The sequence below is a fragment of the Myotis daubentonii genome, chromosome X (genome assembly GCF_963259705.1).
Source record: "Myotis daubentonii chromosome X, mMyoDau2.1, whole genome shotgun sequence".
Classification (NCBI taxonomy): domain Eukaryota; kingdom Metazoa; phylum Chordata; class Mammalia; order Chiroptera; family Vespertilionidae; genus Myotis; species Myotis daubentonii.
Genome location: NC_081861.1, coordinates 22,624,608 through 22,642,176, shown reverse-complemented (window position 1 = coordinate 22,642,176; position 17,569 = coordinate 22,624,608). Strand labels below are relative to the sequence as shown.

At 40.6% G+C, this 17,569-nt stretch overlaps 1 pseudogene; it reads left to right on the top strand.

Annotated features, from left to right (window-relative positions):
* The first annotated feature begins 9,630 nt into the window (after window positions 1–9,630).
* LOC132223429 (N-acetylneuraminate lyase-like) lies at window positions 9,631–10,868 on the top strand (annotated as a pseudogene).
* Window positions 10,869–17,569: the final 6,701 nt, after the last annotated feature.

The window sequence follows — 17,569 nt, the reverse complement described above, 5'->3', positions numbered from 1 at the left end:
CCTGGGGATCAATCAAAGAGGGAAATAGCAGTTCTACTGCAAAAGCTCTTGGTTTACAGATATGCTCCTGCACCCAACTCCAGGGGCAATGGGAGGGGAGTTTTGGGAGTTCAAGTGAAAGTAGGGCTCTGTGGTTCTGTTTCTTTGTCTGAAACACCATCACCCATATGACAGTAGAGAGCCATACAGCAGAACCCCATGTTCTATCAGGCTTCTGCTGACTCTGACACTGTTTGCTCCCTTGCCTCTCTCCCTGCTGAGATGGCCCCCCCACACACACACACAAACACACACAGCTCTCTGTTCCTCCTGGCTGAAGGAAGTGCCTTCTACCACTGGCTTCCTCCCCTCTCCAGGCCAACCCACTGAGCTCCCAGGTGGAGGGCTGTGTCTGAGGGCCATCTGCACTTTCTTCTCTTCTTGTCTCCCTGTTTATTCTTGGTTAACCACCTTTAGATGTTTCAATGTGCAGGTCTCTCAGGAGTGCCTCTGTGTTGAGCAGGGCTTTCTTTGTTGAATTATAGTTGGCTAAATTTTTGAAATTTCAAAGGGAGAGGCCGAGGGGCTCTTTCACATTGCCATTCCTCTGACATCACTGTAGAATTATTTTTTAATTGTGGGCTGAATATTGAAATCAAAGCCATGCTCCACATGTTATATTCCTAAGCGTGTTCTTTCCTGGGCCTAATTTATGTATCAAATAGCTGACATGAGTTTGTGTTGGAAACATGCAGTTCTACCTACCTAAGACAAGTGACTAATTACCCTGGACAGCAATTATATGAACATGTAACCTCGCTTTAATTAAATATCATACTTAATATTTATAACATTAATGTTAGTTCAGAAAACATGATGGAAAGGCAAGTAATTTGGAATCATAGAATAAAGGACTGTAAAAATAAAACCCAATCTTCCATTTTAGGGCCCATTTTCATATATTCTCAAACCCTTTCCTTAATCTCAAAACCTTTCATTTCAGTAGTTCAAAATGGAAAGGCTTTGGGAGATATGACATCAGCACACTTAATGCTTAAAGAATGATAGATATAAATACTATAAAGTTGGAGTCAATGTTTTCCAGTCTAACAAAAGCCATACAACCCAACACTCCACATGATAGATAATTTTCTTTTTTTTATACTTTACTGTTGAAAGTATTACATATGTCCTCTTTCCCCCCCCCCCCGTTGTCCTCTCCCAGCCTGTCCCACCCACCAGCCCTGGCCTTCACCCCACTCCTATTGTCTGTGTCCAATGGTTATGCTGATATTTCCACTCTTCTGATTCTCTCTAGTCATGTCAGACTGGACACTTATAACTTTATGCATGGATTACTTTAACAGCTTCCAAGATAGTATCAGGTTTTCATGAAACAAAATAGGGGCTTCCATGATTACTAAGGATCAGGCACTGAGCAGAGCATTTCACACATTTTGTCTTATTTACTCTTTATAGCATCCCTGTGAGGCAAGTACATTGTATTATCATCTTCATTTACAGCTGAGACAATTGAGGTTCAAGAGAGATAAAATGCCTTGCCTAAGATCACAAAGTTAATCAATGACAGAGCTCAGCCTCAGAATCAGGCCTCTGGTTCTGTGCCAACATTCCTGTGCTTGGGGAATAGAAACAGCATCTTTATTCACTCTAGTTACTGCCATTCAATTCATCCTTGCAAACCAATGCCTGAGGATCTTCCTAAAAATTGCTCTCATTACTTCCTTTCTGCCTTCTTAGGAAATTTGAGCAACTCTCCATTATCAATAGTACTAGAGGCCCAGTGCACAAATTCATGCATGGGTGGGTCCGCCGGCCTGGCCCCAACTGGAGCAGATCGAGTCAGGAGGAGGATATGGCAGGAGATTGGCTGGCTGGCCCACCCCAATTGGGCTGATCAGGGCAGGGCCGGCTGGGGGGAGGGGCTGCGGGTGATTGGCTCGCAGGCCCCGTCCATGATGGGGGGCAATTTGGGGTGGGGCTGGCCATGGGGAGGGGCTGTGGGCAGTGGGAAAGCCAGCCCCACACCAGGATGTGGTGTGGGGGGCCAATTGGGGGTCAGTGGCTGGGGGAAGGGCCGTGGGAGGTTAGCCAGCCAGCCCAACCCCCGATTGGTGTCAGGAACCCAATTGGGGGAGGAACTGGATGGGGGGAGGAGCCACAGGCCGATGGGGTGGTGGGGGCTGATTGGAGGTGGTGCCAGCTGGCCTACTGCCATAGCCCCTCCCCATGGCCGGCCCCATCCCCAAATGGGGTGGGGGGGGGGCTGATCAGTGGCCAGTAGCCTGGGGGAGGGGCCATCAATGATTTGCCAGCTGTCCCTGCCCCTGATCGGGGTGGGGAGGGGGCTGATCTGGGGTATGGACAGGTTGGGGGAGGGGCTGCAGGTGGTTGGCCAGTTGACCCCACCCCCTAATGAGGTGGGGGCGATCAGGGGCAGGGCCGGCTGGGGGGTGGGGCTGCAGGTCAATCGGGGTGGTGGGGGCAAATTGGAGGTGGGGTCGGTCGGGGGGAGGGGACATGGAAGGTTGGCCAGCCAGCCGCACCCCCTGATCGGGCCGGTTCACTGGCCACAGTGGGCGTTATAGCAACTGGTCATTTCAGTCGTTACAGTGTTCCAGTCGCTGGCTTTTTATATATATACTAGAGGCCCGGTGCACAAAACTTTGTGCACTCGGGGGTGGGGGGGTCCCTTATCCCTCAGCCCGGCCTGTGCCCTCTCGCAGTCTGGGACCCCTCGGGGGATGACCACCTGCTGGCTTAGGCCTGCTCCCCGAGGGACTGGGCCTAAGATGGCAATCAGACATCCCTCTGGCAGCCCGGCAGCCCTCGGAGGATGTCCACTTGCCAGCAGGGAGCAGACCTAAGCTTTAGTCAGACATCCTTAGCACTGCTGAGAAGGCAGGAGAGGCTCCCACCACCACCACTGTACTGGTAGCCATCAGCCTGGCTTGTGGCTGAGCAGAGCTCCCCCATGTGGGAGCACACTGACCACCAGAGGGCAGCTTCTGTATTGAGCGTCTGCCCCCTGGTGGTCAGTGTGTGTCATAGTGACCAGTCATTCCCAGTCTTTCTGCTGTGAGGGTCAGTTTGCATATTACCATTTTACTATATAGGATAGAGGCCTGGTGCACGGGTGGGGGCTGGCTGGTTTGCCCTGAAGGGTGTCCCGGATCAGGGTGGGGGTCCCGCTTGGGTGCCTGGCCAGCCTGGATGAGGGGCTGATGGCTGTTTGCAGCTGGTCACACCCCCTTCAGGATGGGGGGTCCCCACTGGGGTGCCTGGCCAGCCTGGGTGAGGGGCTGATGGCTGTTTTCAGGCTGGCCGGCAACTGAAGCTCCCAGCCTCTCCTTTTCTTCTTTATTTTTAATTCTGGGATTTATTTACCTTCTATAATTGAAACTTTGTTGCCATCCTGCTCACTGCAGCTCTGAGGCCACGGCCTGCTGAAATCAGGTATCTGGGGTTTGTTTAGCTTCTATAATTGAAACTTTGTTGGTGTCACTGGAGCTAAGAGCCAGCTCCATGGCCACGGCCAGCTGAAAGCAGGTATCTGGGGTTTATTTAGCTTCTATAATTGAAACTTTGTTGCTTTCGGAGCTTAGAGCCGGGCCGCAGCCGGCAGGAAATCTTGGTTTCCTCCATCACTGGAGCAAGCAAGCCTCCTGCTCGCTTCAGCTGTGTGGCTGCCGGCCGCCATCTTGGTTGGCGGTTAATTTGCATATCACCCTGATTAGCCAATAGGAAGCATAGCGAAGGTATGGTCAATTACCCTTTTTGTCTTTTATTAGATAGGATAGTTAGTGTCTCAGAACTCTTGCAATCTGGGCCCAGCACTCCTTTCTAATACCATTGTAATTTATGTGTTCCAGTAATATCTCTATTTATGATCCTGATCCTGGGAAAGGCCTTTGTTTATGCAATTCACTCACATCTGGCTATATCATTTTGCTTTGTCTATGTTTCCTCAGCTACAAACTGAGAACAATGACATTTTTCTTGTGTAACCCAGTCTTAATGGATGTAAGGAACCTACTGCATTGCCTTGCATATAGCAGGCCCTAAATAAAAGGAGGCTCTATCTATTCAAGTCTTTTCTATCCCTTAAGGATGCAGTTAATTCCTCCTTTTCCATGGAGCTATTTATGAAGAGAAATGGTATTTCTTCTACAGTATTATTTTTCTTTCTCCTTTTTCCTTTTCCTTTCCTCCTTCCTCCTCCTCCCCTTTACCTTCTCACCCCATTATCTTTCTTCTTTTTCATTACTCACATGTTACTTCTTACATTGGATTTTGAATTCTAGTGATTCATGTCCAATATGCTTTCCTCACTTATTAGAATACAATAAGTGAGGAATGGACTCTGTTTTATTCATCTTTATAGCTTCCTTGCAGGCTTGTGTTTTAGAAACAGAAAAACTGAAGTTTGAGTCTCAGCTCTGTATCATACAAGTTAGATGACCTTGGGTAAGTTATGTTCTGCCTCAGTTTCCCTATCTGTATGGTGGTGATGGTAACATTATTTATCTTTTAAGGCTCCTATGTTTGTTTGTTTTTAAATGAAGTGGTCCACACAGAATGGTACACAAGTATGCTCACGAATACATTGTAAAATTTCTGTATTGATCTAGTGTCCATAGCAATGCACCTGTGTTTTATGCTAATGAAAAACTGGCCTTAGTGGTTAAGAACATAGATTCTGGAATTCAATCTCAGCTTTGCCTCATACCATCTGCCTTTGGAAAATTATTTAATTTTTCTTCACTTTGGTTTCCTAATCTGTAAAATGTTTATGAGAATAATAGTGCCTATCCCACATGATTGCTTTGAAGTTTGGCAATACTGTTAATAAAACATCTACTACAATATCCTAGCATATTTTAGGTGCTCAAATCTTTCATATAATTGACAATTAGTAAACTCCAAGATTTTCATTAACAAATTTATTTTATATTTTATTTTATTTTTGGTAGCAGGAATTAGTTTATACTGCCATACTCTCTTTCCTGTTCTTAGGACAATGACTGGCCCTGGCCATGTCAATACACAGCACACAGTTTTGAGGAGGGACTAATGACATACACCTATTCTTCAGTATGTTTCTTTGAGGGGCATGACTTGCTCTGTTTTCTCATTTCCCAGTGAGAAGATTACTGCACATGGCAGTGATGTGATTCCCAGTACAATTATAGCCAAAACTCCAACCCAGAGCCATGTCTGGTTCTAGTCTCACTAGAATGTATGGCTTTGATAATGGAGGACTAGCCTAGAGTCTCACTATTTGCATTCACTGGTCATAGGAAAAATCAAGCTAGAATATATACACCATATATTTTATTGGTACATACCAGGAAACTATTAATTTTTCTCAGCTAAAATGACCTCTTTCTTTAAAATAGGCCCAGTAATTCTCCCTGAAAAATTATAGTTCAGTTACTAGAGTGCCCTTTCACCTGGAAGGAAAACTGCCCATTTATACAGTCGAGCAACGATAAATAAATCATGCTGGTGATGAAATACACTAGTTATGAGATCCCATTTAATTCCATGCAACTGTGTCAGCACATTTTGTAGAGAGAAGTTCCTTAGATTGCCACAGAATTTTGCCATTCAACACTTGAAACAGCAGGGATTGGGTAGTTTGTTGCTTCCTATGGTGTTGAAGTAGATTCTTGTTCAAGCATAGTGTGTAAAAGTAGAAGTGCCTCTGCTTATCAAAGATATTTGTGAGGTGGACACATTGAAAATAATGCCTCTGTTTAAAAGCCTCTGTACTTTTGGTACAAATCTGAGGATCTCAGGGTTAGCCAGCTTCTCCTAGCTGGCTAGGGTTAACCAGCAATTACCTAAGAAACATTCTTCATACACAGTAAAACCAATATTTACAAATCTGTCAGGCAATATTTGATCCAGTAAAACAAGGAATGACTTTAATGGTACTTATTTGAGGACACAGGGATTAATGAAGCAGAAGAACTGCTTAACCTATTATAGTAACAGGATCATCATCATCATCATCATCATTAATATTTACTAATATTTGCCGAATGCTTACTTTGTAAAAGGCATTTTCAAACATGCATATAATGCTCTCAGCAGCTCTGGGAGAAGGATATTATTATTTCTATTTTCATTACCAGTTATGTCACCTTGGACAGGTTATTTTATCTCTTAGTTCCTCCACCTACTCATTGGCAAACAGGTGCCTGTAGGAATTTAGAGGGCCCCACAGGTACAAGCACACACAGTGGCATATACAGATGTCGGGGAATAAAGCCAATGATTTGCCATTATGTTTGTAAGCAAACTTAGTTTATGCTTGAGGGACTCTTAACAGGGCTGGGCACTTCAAATGAGGGCTGACATTGTCAAATGCATCCAAGTGGCTGCAGTGGAATGTTGGGGTACTGGAAAGATCACTGAACATTGAGACCTGAACATGGGTTCCAATTAAACTACTTAGTCTCTGAGGGGACTTTAAATAAGGCAATTAATCACTCTTAGATTTCTCTGGAGACAAGCGTGTTTGAATCCCTTTTCTGCCACTTACTAAATTTGTGATTTTAAAACTTATTTTAAATTGTTGTTTTTCATTGTCCTTATATATTAAATGTGATACCAATTTCATAGGGTTCTTTCAAGCATTAAGGAGAATAACATGAAAATTCTTGTCCTGTAGTATGCACTTAGTAAATATACACTGTTATTGTTGTTATTTTTTGTAAAGTGTGAACAATAGTACTTAATTTGTGTGCCTTATAGGGTTGTCACAAGGCATTACATAGGGAAAATCCTAACAGCTTAAAATGTGTAGCATTTTAAATTCTGTTTCCAAGCTGAAAGAGACTAAGTGCTCAAAGTTATTTTTACCTCTATTTCTTATTCAAGATGCCAATCTCACAAAATAGAATGTACCTGCAAATGTTACCTCCATGCACAATCCTTCTCGTAGGCAGAATTCCCTCAGCCTATCCTGAATGTCCTCCTTCCTGGTAGCCATATATTGCTAAAGATGCTATCCAGTCCCACCTCAGGTCTCCTGTGGTTATCAATCCCCTTCTGAGCTGGTATGGTTGAGGCCCAATCCTTCCCTTATTCCCCAAACATAATCTTTAAATAAAGAAGAAAACATGTCATTTAAGATAATGTTAATCTATTTTGTATTCAATGGTCATATAAAAAAGATATCTCTGGTATTGGTTAGAATCAATTTAAAGACTCACTCCCCTATGATGCTCATGGGGGGAGGGAAGCAAGTCCTTCTGATGGAGGCCAAAGAAACAAATTAAAAGACAAAAATCACATTATTGTATCAATAGATGCAGAAAAAGCACTAGACAAAATCCAACACCTATTTTTGATAAAAAACCCTCAGCAAAGTGGGAATAGAGGGATCATGACTGAACATACTAAAAAGTCTTAAATGACAAACCTACAGCCAACATCATACTCAATGGGCAAAAACTAAAATCATTTCCCCTAAGAACAGGAACAAGATAGGGATGTCCACAGCAACCACTCTTATTCAACATAATACTGGAAGTCCTAGCACAGTGGTCAGACAAGAATAAAACATAAAGGCATCCAAATTGGAAAGGAGGAAGTAAAACTGTCATTATTCACAGATGACATGATATTGTACATAGAAAACCCTAAAGACTCCACGAAAAAAAACCTACTAGATTTAATAAAGGAATTTGGGAATGTAGCAGAATATAAAATTAACACCCAGAAATCAATGGCATTTTTATATACCAATTATGAATTCTCAGAAAGAGAAACTTAAAAAAAATCCCATTTACCATTGCAACAAAAACATTAAGATACTTAGGAATAAACTTAACCAAGAAGGTAAAAGACTTGTGCTCAGAAAACTATAAGATGATGAAAAAAGAGATAGAGGAAGATATAAACAAGTTAAAGATATAAACATGTTATTGGATTGGTAGAATTAACATCATTAAACTTTCTATACTACCCAAAGCAATCTATAGATTCAAATGCAATCCCTATTAAAATACCAAGAGCATATTTCACAGATATAGAAAAAATATTCCAAAAATCTATATTGAACCAAAAATGATCCTGTATAAGACCTGTAATCTTGAGAAAGAAGAACAAAGTTGTAGGGACCATAATACCAGATATAAAGTGATACTACAAAGCCACCATAATTGAAACAGCCTGGTACTGGCACAAGAATAGGCATATAGATTAATATAAAAGAACAGAGACCCCAGAAATTGACCCAAGACATTATGCTGAATTAATACTTAACAAAGGAGGCAAGAGCATACAATAGAGTCAAGACAGTCTCTTCAACAAATGGTGCTGGGAAAATTGGAGAGATAAGTGCAAAAAAAGAGGGGGAAACTAGACCACCAACTTAAAAAATACACAAGAATAAACTCAAAATGGATGAAATACATAAATGTAAGTCATGAAACCATAAAAGTCCTAGGAGAAACCACAAGCAGCAAAATCTCAAACATCTCTCATAGCAATATGTTTGCAGATATATCTCCTAGGGCAAGGAAAAATATGGAGAAAATAAACAAATGGGACTACATCAAAATAAAAAACTTCTGCAAGCAAAAGAAACCATCAACACAATGAAAAGGGAGCCCACTGTGGGGGAGAATATATATGCCAATGATACATCTGGTAAAGTGTTAATATTTAAAATATATAAATAACTCAAACAACTTAACAAAAAGAAGACAAGCAACCCAATTTAAAAATGTGCAAAGGACCTAAATAGATACTAAAACAATAATGAGGTATCCCTTCATCCCTGTCAGAATGGCTACTATCAACAAATGGCAAGTGTTGGTGAAGATGTGGAGAAAAGGGAACCCTAGTACACTGCTTGTGGGAATGCATACTGGCACAGCCATTATGGAAAACAGTATGGCATTTCCTCAAAAAATTAAATATGGAACTTCTTTGTGACCCAGTGATTCCATTTCTAGTAATATATTCTAAGAAACCTGAGATGCTAATCAAAAAGAATGTACACACCTCTATGTTAATAGCAGCACAGTTTACAATAGCTAAGATCTGGAAGCAGCCCAGGTGCCCATCAGTAAATGAGTGGATAAAAAAATCAGTGGTACATTTACACCATGGAATACTATGCAGCAGTAAAAAAGAAGAATCTCTTGAATTTTGAAACAGCATGGAGGGACATGGAGAATATTACGCCAAATGAAACAAGGCAGTCAGAGAAAGACAAGTATCACATGATCTCACTCGTGTGGAATTTAATGAACAAAATAAACTGATGAACAAAATAGATCCAGAGACATAGAAGCATCAAACAGACCATCAAACCTCAGAGGGAAGGCAGAGAAGGGTGGGAGGGAGAGTAAGAGATCAACCAAAAGAGTTATATGCATGCATATAAGCATAACCGATGGACACAGACAAGGGAGTAAGGGCCTGTGCTGGGAGGCAGGAGCGGACTGGGAGAGTTCAATGGGGGGAAAAAGAAAACATATATAATACTTTCAACAATAAAGATTTTTTTTAAAGTATGTTAAAGTCAGTTATGACTGATATATAGATGCAATCAAGAATCCTATATAATAAAGATGTAATATGCAAATGGTCGTTATGCTGTGAAGCATAATGACTGACCGTGTTACTACTAGATCATGGATCAGCAGGAGGGTGGAGCGGCGAGCTACAGGAGGGGTCAGGGCAGTAACCTATGAGGGGGGAGGTAGAGGGGTGGAGGAAGCTACAGGAGGGCGGCAGCAAGCTACTGGCTACAAGGTGGTGGCAGAGAGCTATAGGAAGGGCCAGAGCAGCAAGCTATGAGGGGGGGCAAGGGGAGGGGGGCGGGGGGAGCTACAGGATGGCGGAGCAGTGAGCAGAGAGCTACTAGAGGGCAGCAACAAGCTACTGGCAAACTACTGGCGCATGGGTTTGTGAGTAGGGCTACTAGTCTGTTTTATTTGACAATATGTGTCATGGGTTTTAAACATGCATGTGCATTTATTTAAAACAATAATTATAGTAGGAATTTATAACAAGGAAATAATCAGTCAAAAAATAGTTAAATGGATTTGCGATAGAATTATTTATAATTGACTTTGTTATAGCAAAACCTGAAAGGAGAAAAATGCCAATAATAAGGGACCAGTTAAATGCATTATGGCACAGTTGAATGGCATGCAACCATGAAAATGCTTTCAACAAAATTTATTGACTTAAAGATACGCTCACAATAAGAGGTTAAAAGTTAAAAGTGGAGTACAAAACCATGCATAAAACTTGTTAATAAAAAAAAAAACTATCCATCAGGGGTAGAGATTTAAGAAAATATACCAAATAAAATAGACATATCTGTTGGCAGATTAATGAGGCATTCATTGTTTTGAGCAATTTGTGCTGAGGAGTTGTTGGATGGGATTCAGAAGATCCCCACCTTCCCAGGGCTGAAATTTAGTGACACAGATCTCTTAGACTTTGGGCAGTGTGGTGATCAGAATTCCCAGTGACAGTTTGCTTTCCTTTTGGGGGTGGTAGGCAACTGCTGAGAGTGACTGGAACAGAGTACAGTACCTATAACTACCTGGGGCAAACCAGATGTTGGAGGCTTTTAAATAGAAGGACTTCTCTTCAACCTTGAATTATCAGTTTTTAATTCTGGAATTTATATACTGTGTAGTCAAACTAGGTTTTAGAATGTCACAGATCGAAGTCATCATGACTCTGGTGTCTGGTTTTCCAATGGGCCCACCCCAGCCTCAACTGCAGAAAGCCACCAAAGAGTTTACTAATAATGTGGAAGCTAAACAGAGAGTCTGGATTTTCTTTCTTTTACTGGTTTAAAGAATGGGAACTTGGAAGCCTATAACTAATGCCTATCAAGTCAGGGTGTTTACATTGAGATCTAATCCACCTTGAATAATCCATTTATTTAGGACTTTGTAGATGAGCTTGAATTAAATTATTTCTTAGCAAATAAAACCTCACATCAACCAGTATATAGCCCTGACTGGTGTGCGACATCCTGTACACCAAAAGGTGATAGGTTCAGATTCTGTGTCAGAGCACAAACCAAGGTTGTGTGTTGGATCCCCAGTTGGGAGGTGGCAATCAGTCAGTGTTTCTCTCTATCCCTGTCTCTGTCTCTATCTCTATCTATGTCTCTATCTCTATCTCTATCTATATCTATATCTCTCTGTGCTTCCCGCCCCCCCCCCCACCACTTCTCCTAAGATCAATTTAAAAAAAAATATCCTTGGGTGATGATTAAAAAAAACAACAACCTTCATTTAAAAAGAAGAGCCCTAGCCAGTGTTTCCCAGTAGTTACAGCATTGCCCTATGAACCAAAGAGGCTCAAGTTTGATTCCTAGTCTAGGGCATGTACCAGGGTTGCAGGTTTGCAGGTTTGCTCCCCTGCGTTGGTTGGGGCTAGGAAGTGTCTCTCTCACATCGATGCCTCTCTCTCTTTCTCTCTCTCTCTCTCTCTCTTCTCTCTCTCTCTCTCTCTCTCTCTCTCTCTCTCTCTCTCTCTCTCTCCTTCTACCTCTCGCCCCACCCCCCCATCCATCCCTTCCATTCTCTCTGAAAAATCAATGGAAAAATATCCTCAGGTGAAGATTTTTTAAAAAGGAATCATGAGCCCTGAGTCATTCTTTATTACAAAAAATTTTTCCAGAGAAATTTCTGCTTATATGGATGAAATAGAATCAAGAGGAAAATTGTAATTGATTAATTCCATCTGGCTTTGGGAGATCCGATTATCTTGATTCCTGGTTCTTTTTTAAATTTAAATTCTTTATTGTTTAAAGTATTACATAAGTCTCATTTCTCCCCCATTGACCTCTCCCCGGCCACCCCCACTCCCCAGCACATGCCCTCCCCTCTCCCCAGTCTGTGTCCATTGGTTATGCTCATATCATGCATACAAGTCCTTTGGTTGATATCTTACCCTCTCACCCCCCCGTCTTCCCTCATAGGTTGGACAGTCTGTTTGATGCTTCTAAGACTCTGGTTCTATTTTTGTTCATCAGTTTATGTTTCTCATTATATTATACAAATGAATGATATCATGTGATATTTATCTTTTTCTGATTGACTTATTTCGCTTGGCATAATGTTCTCCAGTTCCATCCATGCTGTTGCAAATGGTAAAAGTTCCTTCCTTTTAACAGCAGCATAGTATTCCATTGTGTAGATGTACCACAGTTTTCTTATCCACCCATCTGCTGATGGGCACTTAGGCTGTTTCCAAATCTTAGCTATGGTGAATTGTGCTGCTATGAACATAGGGGTGCATATATCCTTTCTGATAGGTGTTGCAGTTTCCTTGGGATATATTACTAGAAGTGGGATTAGTGGGTCAAATGGGAGTTCCATTTTTAATTTTTTAAAAAAATTCTTTATTAGTTAAGGTATTACAAATGTGTCTTCATCCCCCCATTAAACCCCCATCCACCCCCCCACCCCACTCATGCTCTCATCCCCCTGTTGTCCATGTCCATTGGTTTGGCTTATATGCATGCATACAAGTCCTTTGGTTGATCTCTTCCCATTGCCCCCTCCCTCCCCTACTTTCCCTCTGGGGATTAATAGTCTGATTGCTGTTTCTCTGTCTTTGGATCTGTCCCTGTTTCATCAGTTTATGTTTTTCTCTATATTCCACAAATGAGTGAAATCATGAAGTATTTATCTTTCTCTGACTGGCTTATTTCACTTAGCATAATGCTCTCCAGTTCCATCCATGCTGTTGCAAAAGGCAGGAGTTTCTTCTTTTTTTACCGCAGCATAGTATTCCATTGTGTAGATGTACCACAGTTTTTTAATCCACTCATCTGTTGATGGGCACTTAGGCTGTTTCCAAATCTTAGCTATGGTGAATTGTGCTGCTATGAACATAGGAGTGCATATATCCTTTCTGATTGGTGTTTCTGGCTTCTTGGGATAGATTCCTAGAAGTGGGATCACTGGGTCAAATGGGAGTTCCATTTTTAGTTTTTTGAGGAAGCTCCATACTATTCTCCACAGTGGCTGCACCAGTCTGCATTCCCACCAGCAGTGCACAGGTGTTCTTTTTTCTCTGCATCCTCTCCAGCACTTGTCCTTTGTTGATTTGTTGATAGCCATTCTGACAGGTGTGAGATGATACCTCATTGTTGTTTTGATTTGCATCACTCTGATGATTAGTGACTTTGAGCATGTTTTCATATGTCTCTCGGCCTTCTGTATGTCCTCTTTCAAAAAGTGTCTAATTAGGTCTTTTGCCCATTTTTTAATTGGATTGCTTATCTTCCTTTTGTTAAGTTGTATGAGTTCCTTATAAACTTTGGAGATTTAACTCTTATCTGAGATAACATTGGCAAATATGTTCTCCCATGCAGTGGGCTTTCTTGTTGTTTTGTTGATGGTTTCTTTCACTGTGCAGAAGCTTTTTGTTTTTATGTAGTCCCATTTGTTTATTTTCTTCTTAGTTTTCATTGCCCAAGGAGCTGTATCGATAAAGATATTGCTACAAAAAATGTCTGCTATTTTGCTTCCTATGGCTTCTTCTAGGATTCTTATGGTTTCCTGTCTTATGTTTAAGTACTTTATCCATTTTGAGTTTATTTTTGTGTATGGTGTAAGTGGGTGGTCTGGTTTAATTTTTTTGCATGTATCTGTCCAATTTTACCAACACCATTTATTGAAGAGACTGTCTTAACTCCATTGTTTGCTCTTGCCTCCTTTGTAAAATATTAATTGAGCATAATGGCTTGGGTTGATCTCTGGGTTCTCTGTTCTGTTCTGTTGGTCTATATGTCTGTTCTTGTGCCAGTACCAGGCAGTTTTGAGAACAGTGGCATAGTAATACAGCTTGATATCTGGTACTATGATCCCTTCAACTTTGTTCTTCTTTCTCAAGATTGCTGCATCTATTTGGGGTCTTTTTTTATTCCAGATGAATTTTTGGAGTTTGTCCTAGTCTTTGAAGTATGCTGTTGGTATTTTAATGGGGATTGCATCGAATCTATAGATTGCTTTGGGTAGTATGGACATTTTAATGAAGTTGATTCTACCAATCCATGAACACGGTATATTCTTCCATTTGTTTATGTCCTCCTCTCTCTTTTTTCAGAGCCCTGTAATTTTCTGAGTACAGGTCCTTACCTTCCTTGATTAAACTTATTTCTAGGTATCTTAAATTTTTGATGCAATGGTAAATGGTTTTTTTAAGTTTCTCTTTCTGTGACTTCATTATTGGAGTATAAAAAAGCCATAGGTTTCTGGGTGTTAATTTTGTGTTCTGCTGTATTGCCGAATTGATTTATTAGTTCTAGTAGTTTTTTGTAGGAGTCTTTAGGGTTTTCTATTTCCAATATCATGTCATCTGCGAAATATGACAATTTTTCTTCTTTTCCAATTTGGATGCCTTTTATTTCTTCTCTTTGTCTGATCACTATGGATAGTATTTCCAGTATGATGTCAACCAGGAGTGGTGAAAGTGGGCATCCCTGTCTCATTCCTGTTCTTAGGGGAAATGGTTTTAGCTTTTTCCCATTGAGTATGATGTTGGCTGTAGGTTTGTCATATATGGCTTTTATTATTTTGAAGTATTATCCTTCTATTCCCATTTTGCTGAGGGTTTTTTTTTTTATCAAGAAAGGGTGTTGGGTACTGTCAAATGCTTTTTCTGCATCAACTGAAATGACTATGTGATTTTTATCTTGATGTATCACATTTATTGATTATTGGATGTTGTACTATCCTTGCATCCCCGGGATAAATCCTACTTGGTCATGGTTTATGCTCTTTCTGATGTACTGCTGGATCCGATTTGATGGAATTTTGTTGAGGATTTTAGCATCTACGTTCATCAGGGATATTGGGCTGTTATTCTCCTTCTTTGTAGTGTCTTTATCTGGTTTTGAATTTAGGGTAATGCTGACGTCATACAAAGAGCTTGGAAGTGTGCTTTCCTCCTGAACTTTTTGGAATTGTCTGAGAAGGATAGGTTTTAGTTCTTCTTTAAATGTTTGATAAAACTCTCCTGTGAAGCTTTCTGGCCCTGGGCATTTGTTTGCTGGAAGCTTTTTGATGACTACTCCAATTTCCTCCTTATTTATTGGCCTGCTAAGATTTTTTGATTCTTCTTGATTGAATTTTGGAAGGTCATATATTTCTAGGAATGTGTGCATTTCTTCTAGGTTGTTTAGTTTGTTGGAGTAGAGTTGTTTATAGTATTTTTTACAATCTTTTGTATTTCTGTGGGGTCTGTTGTTATTTCAACTCTTTCATTTCTGATTTTGTTTATTTGGGTCCTCTCTCTTTGCTGCTTGGTGAGCCTGGCTAGAGGCTCATCAATCTTGTTTACCTTTCAAAGAATAAGCTCTTGGTTTCATTGATCTTTTATATTTTTTTTGGGGGGGGGTCTCTATTGCATTTATTTCTGCTTTGATCTTTAGTATCTCCTTCCTTGTGCTCACTCTAGGTTTTTCTTGTTGCTCTCTTTCTAATTCTTTAAGTTGTAGAGTTCAATAATTTATTACCAGTTTTTCTTGCTTTTTGAGGTAGGCCTGTAATGCTATGAACTTCCCTCTCAGGACTGCTTTCACTGTGTCCCACAGGATTTGGATTGCTGTGTTTCATTGTCATTCGTTTCCAGGGTGTTCTTAATTTCTTCTTTGTTGTCTTTGGTAACCCAGTCATTGTTTAATAGCATGCTATTCAGCCTCCAAGGTTTGAATTTTTTTATTTTTGATTGTAGTTGGTTTCTAATATGCTATTGTGGTGTGAGAAGATGCTTGATATGATTTCAATTCTTCTTGAATTTGGAGGAGACTTTGCCTGTGACCCAATATGTGGTCTATCTTTGAAAATGTCCCATGTGTAATTGAGAAGAATGTATATTCTGTAGCTTTGGGGTGAAATGTACTGAAGACATCAATTAAGTCCATCTGATCTAGTGAGTCATTTAAGATTGCTGTTTCTTTGTTGATTTCTTGTCTAGAGGATTTATCCATTGGTGTCAGTGGGGTATGAAAGTCCCGTACTACAATCATATTGCTGTTGATCTCTCCCTTGATATCTTCCAGATGTTTATTTATGTATTTGGGTGATCCTGAATTGGGTGCATATATGTTTATCAGAGTTATATTCTCTTGTTGTATTGAACCCTTTAGTATTATGAAGTGGCCTTCCTTATCTCTTGTTATGGCCTTCACCCTGAGGTCTATTTTTTCAGATATAAGTATTGCTAACCCAGCTTTTTTTTTTTTTCATTTCCATTTGTCTGAAAGATGTTTTTCCATGCCTTCAATTTCAGTCTGTGTGAGTGTCTTGTTCTGAGATGGGTCTCTTTTAGACAGCATATGTATGGGTCATGGTTTTTTAACCATTCAGCCACTCAATGTCTTTTGATTGGAGCTTTAAGTCCATGTACATTTAAAGTTATTATTGATAGGTACTTGCTTATAGCCATTTTTATTTTTTGTGCCTGTGTTCCTTCTTCCTCTTTTTTCCTCTTCTTTTTACAACAGTCCCTTTAGCATTTCTTGCATTGCTGACTTGGTAGTGATAAATTCCCTTAGCCTTTTTTTGTCTGTGAAGCTCCTGATTTTTCCTTCAATTTTGAATGACAGCCTTGCTGGATAGAGTATTCTTGGATTAAGTAACTTGCTTTGCATCACTTTGTATACTTCATTCCACTCCCTTCTGGCCTGATGTATTTCTGTTGATAAATCATTTGATAATCTAATGGGAGATCCCTTGAAGTTACCTTTCTGTCTCCCTCTTGCTGCTTTTAAGATTCTCTCTTTGTCGTTAATGTTTTCCATTGTAATTATGACATGTCTTCGTGTGGGTCTTTTTGGGTTGATCTTGTTTAAGATGCTCTTGTGCTTGTTAGACTTTTTTCTTCCCCAAATCAGGGAATTTTTCTGACATTATTTCTTCAAATAGGTTTTCTAACCCTTGCTCCTATTCTTGTCATTATGGCACCCCTATTATCCATATGTTGCTTCATTTCATGTTGTCCCAAAGCTCCCTCAGGCTCTCTTCCTGTCTTTTGATTTTTTTCTCTCCAATTGCAGTTCTGATTGGGTGTGTTTTGCTTCCCTGTCTTCTAATTCACTAATCCGATCCTCTGCTTCTCTTAGTTTACTGTTGTAGGCTTCCATATTGTTTTTTGTTATAGCTATATCATTCTTTATTTTCTCCTGATTCTTACATAGGTTGTAGATTTTGTCATCCATCTGGTTTATAACCTGTATGACCCTTATTCTGAATTCTTTTTCTGACATATTGCATTCCTCTATTTCATTCCATTCATTTTCTGGCAATTCCTCCATTCCCTTCCTTTGGGGGTTTTTCTTCTGTCTCCCCAAAGGATGCAGGTGTCAAGTCATGAGGGGCCTGTGACTACAACAGTGGGCTTGGTGCTATTTTGTTTGGTCACAAGTGGCAGCTGCTCCTGAGGCGATTGCAGACAGTGGCTGCTTGCTGGGTGGCCACTCCTTGCGTGGTCATGGGCAGCTCTTCCTCGTGTGGTCATGGGTAGCATCTGCTCCTTGGGCAGTCACAGGCGGTGGCTGCTCACT